This window comes from Montipora foliosa, unplaced genomic scaffold, assembly GCF_036669935.1.
Source record: "Montipora foliosa isolate CH-2021 unplaced genomic scaffold, ASM3666993v2 scaffold_368, whole genome shotgun sequence".
NCBI classification, from domain to species: Eukaryota; Metazoa; Cnidaria; class Anthozoa; order Scleractinia; family Acroporidae; genus Montipora; species Montipora foliosa.
In genome coordinates, this window is record NW_027179667.1 from 80,208 (window position 1) to 96,352 (window position 16,145).

The 16,145-nt window shown below is 48.1% G+C and overlaps 23 non-coding genes across 23 annotated transcripts; 16 read left to right on the forward strand and 7 right to left on the reverse strand.

Moving 5' to 3' along the window:
* Positions 1 to 1,820: 1,820 nt before the first annotated feature.
* LOC137987599 (U2 spliceosomal RNA) lies at positions 1,821 to 2,011 on the forward strand. The gene has a single exon (XR_011120635.1). It is a non-coding gene; the product is annotated as a U2 spliceosomal RNA (small nuclear RNA).
* A 194-nt stretch (positions 2,012 to 2,205) lies between these two features.
* Positions 2,206 to 2,369, forward strand: LOC137987626 (U1 spliceosomal RNA). The gene has a single exon (XR_011120660.1). It is a non-coding gene; the product is annotated as a U1 spliceosomal RNA (small nuclear RNA).
* Positions 2,370 to 3,345: 976 nt separating this feature from the next.
* On the reverse strand, positions 3,346 to 3,464 carry LOC137987605 (5S ribosomal RNA). Its single transcript, XR_011120640.1, has one exon. It is a non-coding gene; the product is annotated as a 5S ribosomal RNA (ribosomal RNA).
* A 266-nt stretch (positions 3,465 to 3,730) lies between these two features.
* On the forward strand, positions 3,731 to 3,922 carry LOC137987649 (U2 spliceosomal RNA). Its single transcript, XR_011120682.1, has one exon. It is a non-coding gene; the product is annotated as a U2 spliceosomal RNA (small nuclear RNA).
* A 194-nt stretch (positions 3,923 to 4,116) lies between these two features.
* On the forward strand, positions 4,117 to 4,281 carry LOC137987630 (U1 spliceosomal RNA). Its single transcript, XR_011120664.1, has one exon. It is a non-coding gene; the product is annotated as a U1 spliceosomal RNA (small nuclear RNA).
* A 982-nt stretch (positions 4,282 to 5,263) lies between these two features.
* LOC137987612 (5S ribosomal RNA) lies at positions 5,264 to 5,382 on the reverse strand. Its single transcript, XR_011120647.1, has one exon. It is a non-coding gene; the product is annotated as a 5S ribosomal RNA (ribosomal RNA).
* A 268-nt stretch (positions 5,383 to 5,650) lies between these two features.
* On the forward strand, positions 5,651 to 5,842 carry LOC137987651 (U2 spliceosomal RNA). The gene has a single exon (XR_011120683.1). It is a non-coding gene; the product is annotated as a U2 spliceosomal RNA (small nuclear RNA).
* Positions 5,843 to 6,035: 193 nt separating this feature from the next.
* On the forward strand, positions 6,036 to 6,200 carry LOC137987613 (U1 spliceosomal RNA). Its single transcript, XR_011120648.1, has one exon. It is a non-coding gene; the product is annotated as a U1 spliceosomal RNA (small nuclear RNA).
* Positions 6,201 to 7,182: 982 nt separating this feature from the next.
* LOC137987606 (5S ribosomal RNA) lies at positions 7,183 to 7,301 on the reverse strand. The gene has a single exon (XR_011120641.1). It is a non-coding gene; the product is annotated as a 5S ribosomal RNA (ribosomal RNA).
* Positions 7,302 to 7,568: 267 nt separating this feature from the next.
* On the forward strand, positions 7,569 to 7,760 carry LOC137987644 (U2 spliceosomal RNA). Its single transcript, XR_011120677.1, has one exon. It is a non-coding gene; the product is annotated as a U2 spliceosomal RNA (small nuclear RNA).
* Positions 7,761 to 7,955: 195 nt separating this feature from the next.
* On the forward strand, positions 7,956 to 8,118 carry LOC137987631 (U1 spliceosomal RNA). The gene has a single exon (XR_011120665.1). It is a non-coding gene; the product is annotated as a U1 spliceosomal RNA (small nuclear RNA).
* Positions 8,119 to 9,094: 976 nt separating this feature from the next.
* LOC137987607 (5S ribosomal RNA) lies at positions 9,095 to 9,213 on the reverse strand. Its single transcript, XR_011120642.1, has one exon. It is a non-coding gene; the product is annotated as a 5S ribosomal RNA (ribosomal RNA).
* Positions 9,214 to 9,483: 270 nt separating this feature from the next.
* LOC137987587 (U2 spliceosomal RNA) lies at positions 9,484 to 9,675 on the forward strand. Its single transcript, XR_011120624.1, has one exon. It is a non-coding gene; the product is annotated as a U2 spliceosomal RNA (small nuclear RNA).
* A 192-nt stretch (positions 9,676 to 9,867) lies between these two features.
* On the forward strand, positions 9,868 to 10,031 carry LOC137987627 (U1 spliceosomal RNA). The gene has a single exon (XR_011120661.1). It is a non-coding gene; the product is annotated as a U1 spliceosomal RNA (small nuclear RNA).
* A 976-nt stretch (positions 10,032 to 11,007) lies between these two features.
* Positions 11,008 to 11,126, reverse strand: LOC137987608 (5S ribosomal RNA). Its single transcript, XR_011120643.1, has one exon. It is a non-coding gene; the product is annotated as a 5S ribosomal RNA (ribosomal RNA).
* Positions 11,127 to 11,398: 272 nt separating this feature from the next.
* Positions 11,399 to 11,590, forward strand: LOC137987648 (U2 spliceosomal RNA). The gene has a single exon (XR_011120681.1). It is a non-coding gene; the product is annotated as a U2 spliceosomal RNA (small nuclear RNA).
* Positions 11,591 to 11,785: 195 nt separating this feature from the next.
* On the forward strand, positions 11,786 to 11,949 carry LOC137987614 (U1 spliceosomal RNA). Its single transcript, XR_011120649.1, has one exon. It is a non-coding gene; the product is annotated as a U1 spliceosomal RNA (small nuclear RNA).
* A 978-nt stretch (positions 11,950 to 12,927) lies between these two features.
* LOC137987609 (5S ribosomal RNA) lies at positions 12,928 to 13,046 on the reverse strand. The gene has a single exon (XR_011120644.1). It is a non-coding gene; the product is annotated as a 5S ribosomal RNA (ribosomal RNA).
* Positions 13,047 to 13,312: 266 nt separating this feature from the next.
* Positions 13,313 to 13,504, forward strand: LOC137987646 (U2 spliceosomal RNA). Its single transcript, XR_011120679.1, has one exon. It is a non-coding gene; the product is annotated as a U2 spliceosomal RNA (small nuclear RNA).
* A 195-nt stretch (positions 13,505 to 13,699) lies between these two features.
* On the forward strand, positions 13,700 to 13,863 carry LOC137987628 (U1 spliceosomal RNA). The gene has a single exon (XR_011120662.1). It is a non-coding gene; the product is annotated as a U1 spliceosomal RNA (small nuclear RNA).
* A 973-nt stretch (positions 13,864 to 14,836) lies between these two features.
* LOC137987611 (5S ribosomal RNA) lies at positions 14,837 to 14,955 on the reverse strand. Its single transcript, XR_011120646.1, has one exon. It is a non-coding gene; the product is annotated as a 5S ribosomal RNA (ribosomal RNA).
* A 267-nt stretch (positions 14,956 to 15,222) lies between these two features.
* On the forward strand, positions 15,223 to 15,414 carry LOC137987647 (U2 spliceosomal RNA). The gene has a single exon (XR_011120680.1). It is a non-coding gene; the product is annotated as a U2 spliceosomal RNA (small nuclear RNA).
* Positions 15,415 to 15,608: 194 nt separating this feature from the next.
* On the forward strand, positions 15,609 to 15,772 carry LOC137987629 (U1 spliceosomal RNA). The gene has a single exon (XR_011120663.1). It is a non-coding gene; the product is annotated as a U1 spliceosomal RNA (small nuclear RNA).
* The last annotated feature ends 373 nt before the right edge of the window (positions 15,773 to 16,145 follow it).

The window sequence follows — 16,145 nt, forward strand, 5'->3', positions numbered from 1 at the left end:
TCGACCAAGAAAAAGCGTTTGATCGCGTTGATTGGTCCTTTCTGCATGCCACCCTCTGCAGAATGGGTTTCCAAACCTCCTTTCTGCGCTGGATCCGCCTTTTCTATAATGCTGTTCAGAGTGCTGTCATTGTTAACGGTCATGTCTCAAACTTTTTCAGTCTCACACGGGGGGTGCGTCAAGGCTGCCCCCTCGCACCTTTGCTGTATGTTATGGTCGCTGAGGTCTTGGCCGCCAATATTCGAGCAAATCCCGCCATTACTGGACCTTTGCTGCCTGGACTGCCCTCACCGCTCTCTCCAATTTCCCAGTACGCGGATGACACATCGCTCATCTTGTCCTCCGATGCCTCCATTAGGGCTGTTTTTGACACCTACACAAGGTATGAGCTTGGTTCTGGATCCAAGCTCAACCTGACAAAGTCTCGCGGCTTGTGGCTGGGGTCTTGGGCTGGCCGAACTGACCCCCCTGTCCCTCTCGACTGGACATCTTCTAAGCTTAAAATCCTCGGAGTCTTCATTGGCCCGCATGACATTGATGAACTAATTGGCGGCCTCGGATAGAGGCTGTGGAACGCGTCCTCTCCTCCTGGCGTCAGCGCTCCTTGTCTTTTCATGGCAAGGCTTTGGTCATCAATTGCCTGGCCCTCGCCAGGGTTTGGTATGTGGCATCCCTGGTCCACATGCCCCCCTGGGTACTTAAAGAACTTAACTCCCTTGTTTTCTCATTCTTCTGGAAAACCAAGCGGGAGCTCGTTGCACGTGCTGTGGTCGTTCAGCCCACATCGCTGGGAGGTTTCTCGGTGGTGGACATTAAGCTCAAGGTTTGGTCGCTTCTGGGTCAGTGGGTCAAACGGTCTACTTTGTCCTCGTCAAGCTGGTCCTCCTTTGTGTCGTACTGGTTTCAATCGTGTTTTGCTGCCTCCTCTCTTGATGTTTTCTCCCGTCCCGCTGCCTTCGACAGGTCCCTGTTACCGCCATTTTACTCCTCTTTGCTTTTGGCCTGGGAGTCGCTTGGTGGCTCTTTTTCCCCCTCCCGGGGAACTTTGGTTTTCGCATCCTCTGACCCTCACGTTGTCGCCTCCGTGGCTTTTTTTCTCTGCCAAAGTCGGTTACCAGTTTCTTTTATCCTGTTCCTCTGTCACACCGCACTGTGTAGTTAAGTTCTTTCCCTCCTTTGGGGACCTTTACTGGTATGATACGTGGCGCCAGTTCCACTTCTTTGATTTTGACCGCTTTGTTGTTGATTTCTCCTGGAAGGTAGCTCATGGTGTGATTTACACTGCTGAGCGTCTTCTCTCTTTTGGTTTATCTGTCTCCTCCGCTTGTTTTTGTGGTCCTGTCGTCGAGTCACTGTCGCATTTGCTCTTTGTGTGTCCCCTTGCTCAAAGTGTTGTTGGTTGGCTACAGTCCCTCCTTTTTCATTTCTCGCCTATGTGTCCTGTGCTTGAGCGTCGCCATTTACTTTTTGGTTTCAATTCCACTGAGCTTCACGCAGTGCCCAAAGTCTTCAGTTACCTGTTGTGTGCCTGTAAGTTTCACATCTGGCTGGCCCGCAATGACTACCGCTTTCGTTCTGTCAACCTGGGGCCCTCGCCGTCATTGAGGGAGCAAAGGCCCGTGTCAAGTTCCACCTCCCCTTGCTCTTCAAGCGTTTTTCAACCCGGAGACGTCGACGTTATTTTGCCCGCCAGTGGGGGGCGGATGGAGTCATCGCCTCTATGTTTCCAACAAGCTCGTTTTTCGCTTCGGGCCACCTGCTTAATTCACCCTCTGTACCACCTGATTTGCTTAGTTTTATTTCGCCTCTGTCGCCTAATACTGGTGACCAATGCCTCAGGCGTTGGATGAGTCTGTCGACTGGTGACCTTTGGTCTGCCATTCACCGCTGCTCATCGAGCAGCTCATATATTAAACTGATTTTTGGAACTGGGCCGTGGAAAAGAGGCTTGCCTCGTCCCGGCCACGGGTTGCCTCGGTATAGCACTACCTCCGAGCGTGGCCCACTTCCCTCTGGGGAAGAAATAATCAAGTGAAAGCAGAACAAATGACCAAGCAACCAACCTTCACATTCTCTTCTCTTTTCTAGGTAGCATAGCAGCGAGTGGACAGCACGACACGACAGGACGAGGAGCACGTGACCCCCATTACCACATGGTATGCGCAGACAAGTTGCGTTTTGCGGTTCCGGAGAGGTTGAAAAGGCATACTTACCTGACGCGGGAGGCACTGTGATCAGGGAGGCAGTCCTCTCAAGGTGAGGCTCTTTCATTGCACTTCGATTGGGTTGACCCTTGCGATTACCCCAAATGTGGGTAACTCGAGCGTATAATTTCTGGTAGTGGGGACCTGCGTTCGCGCTAGTCCCCGCACCAAACCCCGGTGGCAAAGTTGGCTAATGGGAAGGTTTGTTGGTAACGTTTCAGGCAGGGCAGGGAAGGAGATGCGGTGGCGGTGTAAGGACTAAGGAAGGTGAGTTGTATTTGTGAATTCCACTGCTGAAATTGTAGGTGAATGTTCCGTACTTGGTGCACTGCAAAACTGTGATTTTATTTCTTTCATTCTTGGCCGTAGAGAGAGCGAGAGGACGTGTTTATTTCAGCCGCATCGATTTCCATCGATAGACGAGTGAGACAAGAAAATGCCAGCGGGTCGAGCTCTTATCCTCGTGCATCGTTTCGAAAACGTAAGTGGATGTGTGTTTGTACTGCTCCATCGCGATAGATTTCTTTTGCGTTGTGTTATGTTGCGTTCTGGAGAGCCCGTTTTGCATTGAGTAACTGAGGACCCGCCAGATCAGTTGGCGTTACATTTCTGTGGCCAACACTTTGTGGTTTCTCTATGTTATCAGTTAATTGGATTGTTATCATAAAAAGTAAATCTTTCATGGTCAGGATAGTGTCTTATCGGCCCTTTGAATACGTACTGTCCGTGTTGAGCAGGGAACAGTAAGACTTTGAAGTGCGCTACGTCACGTAAGTCACGTTTTCGCAGGATCAATGTTGTAGTGTTGTAGCCTTCGTTGTATGCATATCATCCGGGCTAGGTTAACTTCCATCTAATGCATAACAGTGCATGCATTTTTTACTTGTCGTATCCTGTTCTTTGCTCACACGAAAAGATACGTTTCATGTCATAAACGTTGGATTGATAAGATCTCGCGCGCACGCGCTCCCTTGGGAATACAAGTTCCACTTTCTCGTGTGAACTATTTTGTTTTTGTTGTATGTCTCATCTTTGACATATCGTTGGCATGTTGTGTTCAAAAAACCTGGTTTGGAATGTTCTTTCATTAAAGGAAACTGAGATTTTTTGAGATAATCAAGTGTACAGAAGGAAAAAGGGAAGCCTACAACACGGGGTATTCCCAGGCGGTCTCCCATCCAAGTACTAACCCCGCCCGACAGGGCTTAACTTCGGTGATCGGACGAGAACCGGTGTTTTCCCTGTGGTATGGTCGTAGACAAGTAATTCGCCGTGAAAATTAACTTTGTTATAAGGGAAAATAAAAACGAGGTCAGAGCAAGCACAATGTGCATTTGTCCTCTTGCCGTCAACGCAAGTGCCATGCAATGCTGGTCCTGCTGCCCACTGTACAAGGGCGATCGTTGTGTGCGCCTCGCTTTCAGGTTGGCTTTGGGCATTCCTTCCTTGGCACGGATTGTAATCGGACCACCATATCTCGTGGCCATGAGACTGGGAGCACCTTGTCCGCTGTGAGCATTTACGGGCATCCTTCTCGGCCTTTTGGCTAAGATCAAGTGTAGTATCTGTTCTTATCAGCTTAATATCTGATACGCTGCTCATCGAGCAGCTCATATATTAAACTGATTTTTGGAACTGGGCCGTGGAAAAGAGGCTTGCCTCGTCCCGGCCACGGGTTGCCTCGGTATAGCACTACCTCCGAGCGTGGCCCACTTCCCTCTGGGGAAGAAATAATCAAGTGAAAGCAGAACAAATGACCAAGCAACCAACCTTCACATTCTCTTCTCTTTTCTAGGTAGCATAGCAGCGAGTGGACAGCACGACACGACAGGACGAGGAGCACGTGACCCCCATTACCACATGGTATGCGCAGACAAGTTGCGTTTTGCGGTTCCGGAGAGGTTGAAAAGGCATACTTACCTGACGCGGGAGGCACTGTGATCAGGGAGGCAGTCCTCTCAAGGTGAGGCTCTTTCATTGCACTTCGATTGGGTTGACCCCTTGCGATTACCCCAAATGTGGGTAACTCGAGCGTATAATTTCTGGTAGTGGGGACCTGCGTTCGCGCTAGTCCCCGCACCAAACCCCGGTGGCAAAGTTGGCTAATGGGAAGGTTTGTTGGTAACGTTTCAGGCAGGGCAGGGAAGGAGATGCGGTGGCGGTGTAAGGACTAAGGAAGGTGAGTTGTATTTGTGAATTCCACTGCTGAAATTGTAGGTGAATGTTCCGTACTTGGTGCACTGCAAAACTGTGATTTTATTTCTTTCATTCTTGGCCGTAGAGAGAGCGAGAGGACGTGTTTATTTCAGCCGCATCGATTTCCATCGATAGACGAGTGAGACAAGAAAATGCCAGCGGGTCGAGCTCTTATCCTCGTGCATCGTTTCGAAAACGTAAGTGGATGTGTGTTTGTACTGCTCCATCGCGATAGATTTCTTTTGCGTTGTGTTATGTTGCGTTCTGGAGAGCCCGTTTTGCATTGAGTAACTGAGGACCCGCCAGATCAGTTGGCGTTACATTTCTGTGGCCAACACTTTGTGGTTTCTCTATGTTATCAGTTAATTGGATTGTTATCATAAAAGTAAATCTTTCATGGTCAGGATAGTGTCTTATCGGCCCTTTGAATACGTACTGTCCGTGTTGAGCAGGGAACAGTAAGACTTTTGAAGTGCGCTACGTCACGTAAGTCACGTTTTTCGCAGGATCAATGTTGTAGTGTGTGTGTAGCCTTCGTTGTATGCATATCATCCGGGCTAGGGTTAACTTCCATCTAATGCATAACAGTGCATGCATTTTTTTACTTGTCGTATCCTGTTCTTTGCTCACACGAAAAGATACGTTTCATGTCATAAACGTTGGATTGATAAGATCTCGCGCGCACGCGCTCCCTTGGGAATACAAGTTCCACTTTCTCGTGTGAACTATTTTGTTTTTGTTGTATGTCTCATCTTTGACATATCGTTGGCATGTTGTGTTCAAAAAACCTGGTTTGGAATGTTCTTTCATTAAAGGAAACTGAGATTTTTTGAGATAATCAAGTGTACAGAAGGAAAAAGGGAAGCCTACAACACGGGGTATTCCCAGGCGTCTCCCCATCCAAGTACTAACCCCGCCCGACAGGGCTTAACTTCGGTGATCGGACGAGAACCGGTGTTTTCCCTGTGGTATGGTCGTAGACAAGTAATTCGCCGTGAAAATTAACTTTGTTATAAGGGAAAATAAAAACGAGGTCAGAGCAAGCACAATGTGCATTTGTCCTCTTGCCGTCAACGCAAGTGCCATGCAATGCTGGTCCTGCTGCCCACTGTACAAGGGCGATCGTTGTGTGCGCCTCGCTTTCAGGTTGGCTTTGGGCATTCCTTCCTTGGCACGGATTGTAATCGGACCACCATATCTCGTGGCCATGAGACTGGGGAGCACCTTGTCCGCTGTGAGCATTTACGGGCATCGCTTCTCGGCCTTTTGGGCTAAGATCAAGTGTAGTATCTGTTCTTATCAGCTTAATATCTGATACGCTGCTCATCGAGCAGCTCATATATTAAACTGATTTTTGGAACTGGGCGTGGAAAAGAGGCTTGCCTCGTCCCGGCCACGGGTTGCCTCGGTATAGCACTACCTCCGAGCGTGGCCCACTTCCCTCTGGGGAGAAATAATCAAGTGAAAAGCAGAACAAATGACCAAGCAACCAACCTTCACATTCTCTTCTCTTTTCTAGGTAGCATAGCAGCGAGTGGACAGCACGACACGACAGGACGAGGAGCACGTGACCCCCATTACCACATGGTATGCGCAGACAAGTTGCGTTTTGCGGTCCGGAGAGGTTGAAAAGGCATACTTACCTGACGCGGGAGGCACTGTGATCAGGGAGGCAGTCCTCTCAAGGTGAGGCTCTTTCATTGCACTTCGATTGGGTTGACCCTTGCGATTACCCCAAATGTGGGTAAACTCGAGCGTATAATTTCTGGTAGTGGGGACCTGCGTTCGCGCTAGTCCCCGCGCACCAAACCCCGGTGGCAAAGTTGGCTAATGGGAAGGTTTGTTGGTAACGTAACGTTCAGGCAGGGCAGGGAAGGAGATGCGGTGGCGGTGTAAGGACTAAGGAAGGTGAGTTGTATTTGTGAATTCCACTGCTGAAATTGTAGGTGAATGTTCCGTACTTGGTGCACTGCAAAACTGTGATTTTATTTCTTTCATTCTTGGCCGTAGAGAGAGCGAGAGGACGTGTTTATTTCAGCCGCATCGATTTCCATCGATAGACGAGTGAGACAAGAAAATGCCAGCGGGTCGAGCTCTTATCCTCGTGCATCGTTTCGAAAAACGTAAGTGGATGTGTGTTTGTACTGCTCCATCGCGATAGATTTCTTTTGCGTTGTGTTATGTTGCGTTCTGGAGAGCCCGTTTTGCATTGAGTAACTGAGGACCCGCCAGATCAGTTGGCGTTACATTTCTGTGGCCAACACTTTGTGGTTTCTCTATGTTATCAGTTAATTGGATTGTTATCATAAAAAGTAAATCTTTCATGGTCAGGATAGTGTCTTATCGGCCCTTTGAATACGTACTGTCCGTGTTGAGCAGGGAACAGTAAGACTTTGAAGTGCGCTACGTCACGTAAGTCACGTTTTCGCAGGATCAATGTTGTAGTGTTGTAGCCTTCGTTGTATGCATATCATCCGGGCTAGGTTAACTTCCATCTAATGCATAACAGTGCATGCATTTTTTACTTGTCGTATCCTGTTCTTTGCTCACACGAAAAGATACGTTTCATGTCATAAACGTTGGATTGATAAGATCTCGCGCGCACGCGCTCCCTTGGGAATACAAGTTCCACTTTCTCGTGTGAACTATTTTGTTTTTGTTGTATGTCTCATCTTTGACATATCGTTGGCATGTTGTGTTCAAAAAACCTGGTTTGGAATGTTCTTTCATTAAGGAAACTGAGATTTTTTGAGATAATCAAGTGTACAGAAGGAAAAAGGGAAGCCTACAACACGGGGTATTCCCAGGCGGTCTCCCATCCAAGTACTAACCCCGCCCGACAGGGCTTAACTTCGGTGATCGGACGAGAACCGGTGTTTTCCCTGTGGTATGGTCGTAGACAAGTAATTCGCCGTGAAAATTAACTTTGTTATAAGGGAAAATAAAAACGAGGTCAGAGCAAGCACAATGTGCATTTGTCCTCTTGCCGTCAACGCAAGTGCCATGCAATGCTGGTCCTGCTGCCACTGTACAAGGGCGATCGTTGTGTGCGCCTCGCTTTCAGGTTGGCTTTGGGGCATTCCTTCCTTGGCACGGATTGTAATCGGACCACCATATCTCGTGGCCATGAGACTGGGAGCACCTTGTCCGCTGTGAGCATTTACGGGCATCGCTTCTCGGCCTTTTGGCTAAGATCAAGTGTAGTATCTGTTCTTATCAGCTTAATATCTGATACGCTGCTCATCGAGCAGCTCATATATTAAACTGATTTTTGGAACTGGGCCGTGGAAAAGAGGCTTGCCTCGTCCCGGCCACGGGTTGCCTCGGTATAGCACTACCTCCGAGCGTGGCCCACTTCCCTCTGGGGAAGAAATAATCAAGTGAAAGCAGAACAAATGACCAAGCAACCAACCTTCACATTCTCTTCTCTTTTTCTAGGTAGCATAGCAGCGAGTGGACAGCACGACACGACAGGACGAGGAGCACGTGACCCCCATTACCACATGGTATGCGCAGACAAGTTGCGTTTTGCGGTTCCGGAGAGGTTGAAAAGGCATACTTACCTGACGCGGGAGGCACTGTGATCAGGGAGGCAGTCCTCTCAAGGTGAGGCTCTTTCATTGCACTTCGATTGGGTTGACCCTTGCGATTACCCCAAATGTGGGTAACTCGAGCGTATAATTCTGGTAGTGGGGACCTGCGTTCGCGCTAGTCCCCGCACCAAAACCCCGGTGGCAAAGTTGGCTAATGGGAAGGTTTGTTGGTAACGTTTCAGGCAGGGCAGGGAAGGAGATGCGGTGGCGGTGTAAGGACTAAGGAAGGTGAGTTGTATTTGTGAATTCCACTGCTGAAATGTAGGTGAATGTTCCGTACTTGGTGCACTGCAAAACTGTGATTTTATTTCTTTCATTCTTGGCCGTAGAGAGAGCGAGAGGACGTGTTTATTTCAGCCGCATCGATTTCCATCGATAGACGAGTGAGACAAGAAAATGCCAGCGGGTCGAGCTCTTATCCTCGTGCATCGTTTCGAAAACGTAAGTGGATGTGTGTTTGTACTGCTCCATCGCGATAGATTTCTTTTGCGTTGTGTTATGTTGCGTTCTGGAGAGCCCGTTTTGCATTGAGTAACTGAGGACCCGCCAGATCAGTTGGCGTTACATTTCTGTGGCCAACACTTTGTGTTTCTCTATGTTATCAGTTAATTGGATTGTTATCATAAAAAGTAAATCTTTCATGGTCAGGATAGTGTCTTATCGGCCCTTTGAATACGTACTGTCCGTGTTGAGCAGGGAACAGTAAGACTTTGAAGTGCGCTACGTCACGTAAGTCACGTTTTCGCAGGATCAATGTTGTAGTGTTGTAGCCTTCGTTGTATGCATATCATCCGGGCTAGGTTAACTTCCATCTAATGCATAACAGTGCATGCATTTTTTACTTGTCGTATCCTGTTCTTTGCTCACACGAAAAGATACGTTTCATGTCATAAACGTTGGATTGATAAGATCTCGCGCGCACGCGCTCCCTTGGGAATACAAGTTCCACTTTCTCGTGTGAACTATTTTGTTTTTGTTGTATGTCTCATCTTTGACATATCGTTGGCATGTTGTGTTCAAAAAACCTGGTTTGGAATGTTCTTTCATTAAAGGAAACTGAGATTTTTTGAGATAATCAAGTGTACAGAAGGAAAAAGGGGAAGCCTACAACACGGGGTATTCCCAGGCGGTCTCCCATCCAAGTACTAACCCCGCCCGACAGGGCTTAACTTCGGTGATCGGACGAGAACCGGTGTTTTCCCTGTGGTATGGTCGTAGACAAGTAATTTCGCCGTGAAAATTAACTTTGTTATAAGGGAAAATAAAAACGAGGTCAGAGCAAGCACAATGTGCATTTGTCCTCTTGCCGTCAACGCAAGTGCCATGCAATGCTGGTCCTGCTGCCCACTGTACAAGGGCGATCGTTGTGTGCGCGCCTCGCTTTCAGGTTGGCTTTGGGCATTCCTTCCTTGGCACGGATTGTAATCGGACCACCATATCTCGTGGCCATGAGACTGGGAGCACCTTGTCCGCTGTGAGCATTTACGGGCATCGCTTCTCGGCCTTTGGCTAAGATCAAGTGTAGTATCTGTTCTTATCAGCTTAATATCTGATACGCGCTGCTCATCGAGCAGCTCATATATTAAACTGATTTTTGGAACTGGCCGTGGAAAAGAGGCTTGCCTCGTCCCGGCCACGGGTTGCCTCGGTATAGCACTACCTCCGAGCGTGGCCCACTTCCCTCTGGGAAGAAATAATCAAGTGAAAGCAGAACAATGACCAAGCAACCAACCTTCACATTCTCTTCTCTTTTCTAGGTAGCATAGCAGCGAGTGGACAGCACGACACGACAGGACGAGGAGCACGTGACCCCCATTACCACATGGTATGCGCAGACAAGTTGCGTTTTGCGGTTCCGGAGAGGTTGAAAAGGCATACTTACCTGACGCGGGAGGCACTGTGATCAGGGAGGCAGTCCTCTCAAGGTGAGGCTCTTTCATTGCACTTCGATTGGGTTGACCCTTGCGATTACCCCAAATGTGGGTAACTCGAGCGTATAATTTCTGGTAGTGGGGACCTGCGTTCGCGCTAGTCCCCGCACCAAACCCCGGTGGCAAAGTTGGCTAATGGGAAGGTTTGTTGGTAACGTTTCAGGCAGGGCAGGGAAGGAGATGCGGTGGCGGGTGTAAGGACTAAGGAAGGTGAGTTGTATTTGTGAATTCCACTGCTGAAATTGTAGGTGAATGTTCCGTACTTGGTGCACTGCAAAACTGTGATTTTATTTCTTTCATTCTTGGCCGTAGAGAGAGCGAGAGGACGTGTTTATTTCAGCCGCATCGATTTCCATCGATAGACGAGTGAGACAAGAAAATGCCAGCGGGTCGAGCTCTTATCCTCGTGCATCGTTTCGAAAACGTAAGTGGATGTGTGTTTGTACTGCTCCATCGCGATAGATTTCTTTTGCGTTGTGTTATGTTGCGTTCTGGAGAGCCCGTTTTGCATTGAGTAACTGAGGACCCGCCAGATCAGTTGGCGTTACATTTCTGTGGCCAACACTTTGTGGTTTTTCTATGTTATCAGTTAATTGGATTGTTATCATAAAAAGTAAATCTTTCATGGTCAGGATAGTGTCTTATCGGCCCTTTGAATACGTACTGTCCGTGTTGAGCAGGGAACAGTAAGACTTTGAAGTGCGCTACGTCACGTAAGTCACGTTTTCGCAGGATCAATGTTGTAGTGTTGTAGCCTTCGTTGTATGCATATCATCCGGGCTAGGTTAACTTCCATCTAATGCATAACAGTGCATGCATTTTTTACTTGTCGTATCCTGTTCTTTGCTCACACGAAAAGATACGTTTCATGTCATAAACGTTGGATTGATAAGATCTCGCGCGCACGCGCTCCCTTGGGAATACAAGTTCCACTTTCTCGTGTGAACTATTTTGTTTTTGTTGTATGTCTCATCTTTGACATATCGTTGGCATGTTGTGTTCAAAAAACCTGGTTTGGAATGTTCTTTCATTAAAGGAAACTGAGATTTTTTGAGATAATCAAGTGTACAGAAGGAAAAAGGAAGCCTACAACACGGGGTATTCCCAGGCGGTCTCCCATCCAAGTACTAACCCCGCCCGACAGGGCTTAACTTCGGTGATCGGACGAGAACCGGTGTTTTCCCTGTGGTATGGTCGTAGACAAGTAATTCGCCGTGAAAATTAACTTTGTTATAAGGGAAAATAAAAACGAGGTCAGAGCAAGCACAATGTGCATTTGTCCTCTTGCCGTCAACGCAAGTGCCATGCAATGCTGGTCCTGCTGCCCACTGTACAAGGGCGATCGTTGTGTGCGCCTCGCTTTCAGGTTGGCTTTGGGCATTCCTTCCTTGGCACGGATTGTAATCGGACCACCATATCTCGTGGCCATGAGACTGGGAGCACCTTGTCCGCTGTGAGCATTTACGGGCATCGCTTCGCTTCTCGGCCTTTTGGCTAAGATCAAGTGTAGTATCTGTTCTTATCAGCTTAATATCTGATACGCTGCTCATCGAGCAGCTCATATATTAAACTGATTTTTGGAACTGGGCCGTGGAAAAGAGGCTTGCCTCGTCCCGGCCACGGGTTGCCTCGGTATAGCACTACCTCCGAGCGTGGCCCACTTCCCTCTGGGGAAGAAATAATCAAGTGAAAGCAGAACAAATGACCAAGCAACCAACCTTCACATTCTCTTCTCTCTTTCTAGGTAGCATAGCAGCGAGTGGACAGCACGACACGACAGGACGAGGAGCACGTGACCCCCATTACCACATGGTATGCGCAGACAAGTTGCGTTTTGCGGTTCCGGAGAGGTTGAAAAGGCATACTTACCTGACGCGGGAGGCACTGTGATCAGGGAGGCAGTCCTCTCAAGGTGAGGCTCTTTCATTGCACTTCGATTGGGTTGACCCTTGCGATTACCCCAAATGTGGGTAACTCGAGCGTATAATTTCTGGTAGTGGGGACCTGCGTTCGCGCTAGTCCCCCGCACCAAACCCCGGTGGCAAAGTTGGCTAATGGGAAGGTTTGTTGGTAACGTTTCAGGCAGGGCAGGGAAGGAGATGCGGTGGCGGTGTAAGGACTAAGGAAGGTGAGTTGTATTTGTGAATTCCACTGCTGAAATTGTAGGTGAATGTTCCGTACTTGGTGCACTGCAAAACTGTGATTTTATTTCTTTCATTCTTGGCCGTAGAGAGAGCGAGAGGACGTGTTTATTTCAGCCGCATCGATTTCCATCGATAGACGAGTGAGACAAGAAAATGCCAGCGGGTCGAGCTCTTATCCTCGTGCATCGTTTCGAAAACGTAAGTGGATGTGTGTTTGTACTGCTCCATCGCGATAGATTTCTTTTGCGTTGTGTTATGTTGCGTTCTGGAGAGCCCGTTTTGCATTGAGTAACTGAGGACCCGCCAGATCAGTTGGCGTTACATTTCTGTGGCCAACACTTTGTGGTTTCTCTATGTTATCAGTTAATTGGATTGTTATCATAAAAAGTAAATCTTTCATGGTCAGGATAGTGTCTTATCGGCCCTTTGAATACGTACTGTCCGTGTTGAGCAGGGAACAGTAAGACTTTGAAGTGCGCTACGTCACGTAAGTCACGTTTTCGCAGGATCAATGTTGTAGTGTTGTAGCCTTCGTTGTATGCATATCATCCGGGCTAGGTTAACTTCCATCTAATGCATAACAGTGCATGCATTTTTTACTTGTCGTATCCTGTTCTTTGCTCACACGAAAGAGATACGTTTCATGTCATAAACGTTGGATTGATAAGATCTCGCGCGCACGCGCTCCCTTGGGAATACAAGTTCCACTTTCTCGTGTGAACTATTTTGTTTTTGTTGTATGTCTCATCTTTGACATATCGTTGGCATGTTGTGTTCAAAAAAACCTGGTTTGGAATGTTCTTTCATTAAGGAAACTGAGATTTTTTGAGATAATCAAGTGTACAGAAGGAAAAAGGGAAGCCTACAACACGGGGTATTCCCAGGCGGTCTCCCATCCAAGTACTAACCCCGCCCGACAGGGCTTAACTTCGGTGATCGGACGAGAACCGGTGTTTTCCCTGTGGTATGGTCGTAGACAAGTAATTCGCCGTGAAAATTAACTTTGTTATAAGGGAAAATAAAAACGAGGTCAGAGCAAGCACAATGTGCATTTGTCCTCTTGCCGTCAACGCAAGTGCCATGCAATGCTGGTCCTGCTGCCCACTGTACAAGGGCGATCGTTGTGTGCGCCTCGCTTTCAGGTTGGCTTTGGGCATTCCTTCCTTGGCACGGATTGTAATCGGACCACCATATCTCGTGGCATGAGACTGGGAGCACCTTGTCCGCTGTGAGCATTTACGGGCATCGCTTCTCGGCCTTTTGGCTAAGATCAAGTGTAGTATCTGTTCTTATCAGCTTAATATCTGATACGCTGCTCATCGAGCAGCTCATATATTAAACTGATTTTTGGAACTGGGCCGTGGAAAAGAGGCTTGCCTCGTCCCGGCCACGGGTTGCCTCGGTATAGCACTACCTCCGAGCGTGGCCCACTTCCCTCTGGGGAAGAAATAATCAAGTGAAAGCAGAACAAATGACCAAGCAACCAACCTTCACATTCTCTTCTCTTTTCTAGGTAGCATAGCAGCGAGTGGACAGCACGACACGACAGGACGAGGAGCACGTGACCCCCCATTACCACATGGTATGCGCAGACAAGTTGCGTTTTGCGGTTCCGGAGAGGTTGAAAAGGCATACTTACCTGACGCGGGAGGCACTGTGATCAGGGAGGCAGTCCTCTCAAGGTGAGGCTCTTTCATTGCACTTCGATTGGGTTGACCCTTGCGATTACCCCAAATGTGGGTAACTCGAGCGTATAATTTCTGGTAGTGGGGACCTGCGTTCGCGCTAGTCCCCGCACCAAACCCCGGGTGGCAAAGTTGGCTAATGGGAAGGTTTGTTGGTAACGTTTCAGGCAGGGCAGGGAAGGAGATGCGGTGGCGGTGTAAGGACTAAGGAAGGTGAGTTGTATTTGTGAATTCCACTGCTGAAATTGTAGGTGAATGTTCCGTACTTGGTGCACTGCAAAACTGTGATTTTATTTCTTTCATTCTTGGCCGTAGAGAGAGCGAGAGGACGTGTTTATTTCAGCCGCATCGATTTCCATCGATAGACGAGTGAGACAAGAAAATGCCAGCGGGTCGAGCTCTTATCCTCGTGCATCGTTTCGAAAACGTAAGTGGATGTGTGTTTGTACTGCTCCATCGCGATAGATTTCTTTTGCGTTGTGTTATGTTGCGTTCTGGAGAGCCCGTTTTGCATTGAGTAACTGAGGACCCGCCAGATCAGTTGGCGTTACATTTCTGTGGCCAACACTTGTGGTTTCTCTATGTTATCAGTTAATTGGATTGTTATCATAAAAAGTAAATCTTTCATGGTCAGGATAGTGTCTTATCGGCCCTTTGAATACGTACTGTCCGTGTTGAGCAGGAACAGTAAGACTTTGAAGTGCGCTACGTCACGTAAGTCACGTTTCGCAGGATCAATGTTGTAGTGTTGTAGCCTTCGTTGTATGCATATCATCCGGGCTAGGTTAACTTCCATCTAATGCATAACAGTGCATGCATTTTTTACTTGTCGTATCCTGTTCTTTGCTCACACGAAAAGATACGTTTCATGTCATAAACGTTGGATTGATAAGATCTCGCGCGCACGCGCTCCCTTGGGATACAAGTTCCACTTTCTCGTGTGAACTATTTTGTTTTTGTTGTATGTCTCATCTTTGACATATCGTTGGCATGTTGTGTGTTCAAAAACCTGGTTTGGAATGTTCTTTCATAAAGGAAACTGAGATTTTTTGAGATAATCAAGTGTACAGAAGGAAAAAGGGAAGCCTACAACACGGGGTATTCCCAGGCGGTCTCCCATCCAAGTACTAACCCCGCCCGACAGGGCTTAACTTCGGTGATCGGACGAGAACCGGTGTTTTCCCTGTGGTATGGTCGTAGACAAGTAATTCGCCGTGAAAATTAACTTTGTTATAAGGGAAAATAAAAACGAGGTCAGAGCAAGCACAATGTGCATTTGTCCTCTTGCCGTCAACGCAAGTGCCATGCAATGCTGGTCCTGCTGCCCACTGTACAAGGGCGATCGTTGTGTGCGCCTCGCTTTCAGGTTGGCTTTGGGCATTCCTTCCTTGGCACGGATTGTAATCGGACCACCATATCTCGTGGCCATGAGACTGGGAGCACCTTGTCCGCTGTGAGCATTTACGGGCATCGCTTCTCGGCCTTTTGGCTAAGATCAAGTGTAGTATCTGTTCTTATCAGCTTAATATCTGATACGCTGCTCATCGAGCAGCTCATATATTAAACTGATTTTTGGAACTGGGCCGTGGAAAAGAGGCTTGCCTCGTCCCGGCCACGGGTTGCCTCGGTATAGCACTACCTCCGAGCGTGGCCCACTTCCCTCTGGGGAAGAAATAATCAAGTGAAAGCAGAACAAATGACCAAGCAACCAACCTTCACATTCTCTTCTCTTTTCTAGGTAGCATAGCAGCGATAGGACAGCACGACACGACAGGACGAGGAGCACGTGACCCCCATTACCACATGGTATGCGCAGACAAGTTGCGTTTTGCGGTTCCGGAGAGGTTGAAAAGGCATACTTACCTGACGCGGGAGGCACTGTGATCAGGGAGGCAGTCCTCTCAAGGTGAGGCTCTTTCATTGCACTTCGATTGGGTTGACCCTTGCGATTACCCCAAATGTGGGTAACTCGAGCGTATAATTTCTGGTAGTGGGGACCTGCGTTCGCGCTAGTCCCCGCACCAAACCCCGGTGGCAAAGTTGGCTAATGGGAAGGTTTGTTGGTAACGTTTCAGGCAGGGCAGGGAAGGAGTTGCGGTGGCGGTGTAAGGACTAAGGAAGGTGAGTTGTATTTGTGAATTCCACTGCTGAAATTGTAGGTGAATGTTCCGTACTTGGTGCACTGCAAAACTGTGATTTTATTTCTTTCATTCTTGGCCGTAGAGAGAGCGAGAGTAAGTGTTTATTTCAGCCGCATCGTTTTCCTTCTATAGACGAGTGAGACAAGAAATGGACTGCGGGTCGAGCTCTTATCCTCGTTCATCGTTTCGAAAACGTAAGTGGATGTGTGTTTGTACTGCTCCATCGCGATAGATTTCTTTTGCGTTGTGTT